This window comes from Aptenodytes patagonicus, chromosome 10 (genome assembly GCF_965638725.1).
Source record: "Aptenodytes patagonicus chromosome 10, bAptPat1.pri.cur, whole genome shotgun sequence".
In the NCBI taxonomy this organism is placed as follows: Eukaryota; Metazoa; Chordata; class Aves; order Sphenisciformes; family Spheniscidae; genus Aptenodytes; species Aptenodytes patagonicus.
In genome coordinates this window covers 20,921,383-20,925,565 of record NC_134958.1, presented here as the reverse complement: position 1 = coordinate 20,925,565, position 4,183 = coordinate 20,921,383, and the positions used below count along the sequence as shown (strand labels likewise).

The 4,183-nt window shown below is 51.0% G+C and overlaps 1 non-coding gene across 1 annotated transcript; it reads right to left on the bottom strand.

Moving 5' to 3' along the window:
- Nucleotides 1-3,394: 3,394 nt before the first annotated feature.
- On the bottom strand, nucleotides 3,395-3,467 carry TRNAT-CGU (transfer RNA threonine (anticodon CGU)). Its single transcript has one exon. It is a non-coding gene; the product is annotated as a tRNA-Thr (tRNA).
- Between the last annotated feature and the right edge of the window lie 716 nt (nucleotides 3,468-4,183).

Here is a 4,183-nt window from a genome sequence, read left to right as displayed (position 1 = left end):
GTCCAGCTCACGGCCTCATGCCAGCAGCATCAGGAGCTGCCCTTGGTGATTTTCCTGAAAGCAGAAAGTACTGCCTCACTCAATTAGCTTATACCCTGTGGTGGCACTGGCCACCAGATTTAGTTCTGAAATTGAACACCAGGTGTCTGTGCACTGGCATTTGTATTCGGCGATGGGAACAGTTGCCTGGAAATGGCTTAAAAACCCCTATCTTTTTGGAGTAGCTGGAAGGTATTTGTTGCCCTCTCTGGAAGAGTGGTGGAAAATATTTGTATTCTTGTTCTGGAAGAGTTGTCAGCCTGCACTGGGAGGCAAACACTGCCTGGAAGGGCTGAACTGCCTTCCTTCCCTGCAGAGTGAGGAGACCTGCAAGGCCAAAGAGATGTTACCTGTGGCTCGCCGCACAGTGCTCAGCTCAGAAAAAAAAAGTGTCTCCCTGTGCTCCATCTGGAGGTGAAAAGGTTGAGTAGGGAGAATGTGTTACAGTGACCCTGCGCAGGGAGCTGCTGTGAGAGTATCTGTGTACTGGAATGTGTTGTAGAGCCAAAGAAAAATGAGAGCAGATGAGCATGGCAGGTGAGTTTGCTCCTCTAGGGAAGAGAGTTGCCTGCAGCAGAGAAGGGAAGAGAGCAGAGTTCTGCCTGGTGGACACTGACTCCTATCCTGGCACTGCTCACATGGCCTGGGAACTGCCTCTAGTGGCTTGCTGTCCCAGAAGGCTGAATGGACACTGGCATCACCTGCACCAACCAAGAGGAGAGCAGGCTGTGGATGAGCAAAAGCCACAGGTGAGACTCTCAACCTCAGCATCGTTTTGCTTAGTTCTGCTCTGTAAGTGCTTCACACTGCTCCACCAGGGCATGCTTGCAAATGTGGGCTGGAACCCACCAAAACCCACTTTCTACTGATTATTATTGCTTATCACTGTTAACTTCTTCCCAAGTGATTTCTTCTTGCCTCATTACAGCAAGGAGCAGCCAGTGGTCCTTGGCTTAGACAGGCTACAACTGCTGCCAACTCCTCCTGGATCACCATTGTCATGAGAACTGCATCACACAGCCCCTCATCACTGGCATTAAGTTCTGGTCTCACCAGTGTATGGTTGAAATGTATCTCTGGTATGGCTCTCGGCTTTCTCAGCATCTTCAAGCCCACAGTACCAGACAGGGAACACTGGTAATGGATGATTTCATTTGTTAAGGGAAGTTAGAAGTGGCTGACTCCTCCTGCTGCTTTGGCTCAGGACTCCCCTGCTCAGCTGCTGGAGCCCAGCCCTGTGCCCGGCAACCTGGGGTCCCTACCCAGGCTGCTGCTTTCCCATTTACAGGTTCAACCAGTAATGAAGCTGAGCATGTATCTGAGAGACACACACAGAGACACACACACACACACTCACAGAAGACACTGACATGGACAGTCACACAGACTGCCGCAGACAAAGCGCTGCCTTCAACAGCACCTACATACAGGACCCACATAAAACTCAGGCACAGATGGCCAAGTCCCCTTCCTCCTCTTTGGCTGGTAGAGATAGTAAAAGCACGCCCATGTCATTCTCTGTGCACATTTGCAGATCCCTTGAGTACTGGCACAGCCCCTCTGTCTGCCTGGCACCCCCGTTCAGATTCCACCCCTCTTACTAACCCTGCGGATCCCCTACTCACTACCTGGTCCAGCTTGACGCTTGCTAGCAAACACGCAGCACTGATGCACTGGTCCCACAGTTATCCCACATTTATGCATCCCTCTGGATAACAGCATGGACCCTTGCTCACCTGATACCCTGGCCTGGACCTCAGGCCCCGCTACTTGCTGGCTGGTCCAGCTTGAAGTTTGCTAGTGAATACACACACATGCCCCCATGCACACCAGGTTTGGGGAAGATACAGAAACTCCCCCCTTCCCATACCCCCACATCCCCAGCGGTCAGAACTGGGCATGTGGGCTGTGACCCATGGTCCCGCTCCAGCCACTGGCGCTGCTCAACCCCTCACTTGCCTCACTCATGCTGCCCCCCGCCCCAGGAGCTGGGTTTTGGGATGGACGCTGCTCACGCCCCAGTGGCTGGTGGCCGAGACCCCACTCGCTCCAGTAGCTGACACCACAGGCTGGGGTTGCCCACGCCCTGGGTCTGCCTCCAGTAGCTGGCACCAAATCCACTCATGCCAGTCACCCAGGTAGCTAGCACCTAGTCTTTGCAGCACACATACACATGGGGTAGAGAGTGAGATTACACAGAGGGATCATTAAGAAAAGATTTAGTAAGAAGATAGGACAGACTGGAGTGATCAGGCACGGGGCTTGGTCAGACAAGCATACCGACTAGCCCTGTTTTGCAAGTCACTGACCCCTTTAACACCTATTTCTGCCTATTCTTCTTTTGTTTCTCCTCAGTTCCCTTCCCCTGCACAGTCCCTCATCAGTTTGCACAGTCCCACCAACCCCCTCCAATGCCCAAGACCTTCAGGTCCTTCACAGGACCTTTACAACCTGCAAAGTCCTGGTTTGCCTTCAGTTTCTTAATAGCCCAACAATTAGTGTGAGTGGCAAGGCTTGGTTCTTGCCTTTGTCTTCATCATGTGTGCCTATCAGGTTTGTGTCTCTGTACATTTTGTTTATGGTTTCCCCCTTTTCCTTAGTATCCCATTTGACAAGGTCCTCGGTCAGATAACCTTTCTGGAATAAACATTCTCAGTCTCACATACCATTATCAATTACTGTGACTGATCAGGATTGCTTCTCATCACTGCCTCCTTATCACTTGTCAGTCAGGTTTGTATCTCTGTATGTTCTTTTTATGGCTTCCTCCATTTCTCATTGCCCCTTTTTGCATTGAAAATGTCTTTAACCAAATACCCTTAAAGGCGTAGACACTCTTGTTTCACATACCCTTATCTAATGCATCAGTGTCCCACACCCACTGAGTTCATCACAGGATGTTTTGAAAAGAGAGGGAGAAAAGGCATCTCCCAAATGCCCATAACATGAATAAAGTCAGTCATGTTTCTGGCCTACTTGTACAAGACAGTGCTTCTCTGTTAAAACTTCCAAAGTGCCAGTAGCTGCACTATTGGTGCCTGCCTCGTCTGAAGCACAGATCATGACTGCAAGCTCCACTTAAGGTTTTGGGAAGGAGGCAGGATTCCCTTGTGCTGGTGTTTGACTCTTCAAAGGCTTTGGCAGAGGCCAGGCCAAGGCTGAAACAGTCTTTATAAAAATGTAACTTAGTCTGAGAAAAGGCTGCATTTGTTGCCTGGCAGGGTGAATAACCTGTGACGAAGAGGAATAAGTGGCTTGAGCACCCCAAGGCCTGGCTGAGTTAGCACTCACCACTCCAAGAGTGCACAGGCAGAGAGCAGCCATACTGGCAGCAACACCCCAGCTGCTTGTGCCGAGGCCCTGGTGAGGTTTGAACTCACGACCCCTGGTTTACGAGACCAGTGCTCTAACCACTGAGCTACAGGGCCCACCCAAGGGCAATTTCCTGAGACAAATACAAATTTTTTCCATTCCTTTCCTTTTTGATCTACCCAGAGCTTCCACTGAGCCTGCAGAGGAAAATACCTCCCTTCTCCTCCCTCACTGTAGGAAGACAGTGGGAGAAGAGAATTCCCAGAACAAGAGCACTACAGCGATGGGTCCTGTGCACAGGGAATGCAGACATAATTCCCTCCATCACTGCAGGAAACATGAATTCCAAGGGGTCCCAAGCTGAAACCAGACATCTGGTGCAGAGAGGGAAGGGCCCAGTGGCTGGAAGGAACGGGACCATCTGAGGGGGGCCTGCCAGCAGGGAGGCTCCAGGTTACAGTCCCAGGCAGTGTCACCACACGCCCTGCCACACTCAGCAGGGAATGTGCTCTAGATCACTTTTTGTCTCTTCTCCCCAGGCCTCAGGCATTTTCAGCCCAATAAACCTTTCTAGCTCTTCCATGAGTAGAAGAGGTTCTCCCCCACTTCCCAGAAAGTTAGGCCATCAGTAATACAGCAACAATCCTGACACTGGGAATGGCACCCCCAGAATTGGCAGCACTGAATTTCACTGTCATCTCTGTGTGCCTACCCAAGTCTATCTCCTTCCTCTGGTGCTCTGACAACTTCCAGGTCCTGATGTCTTGGAGCAAGATTCCCCTTGGGGTCAGAAACTTCCCTGAAATCATCATAGCCATCCACTGAGTCACAA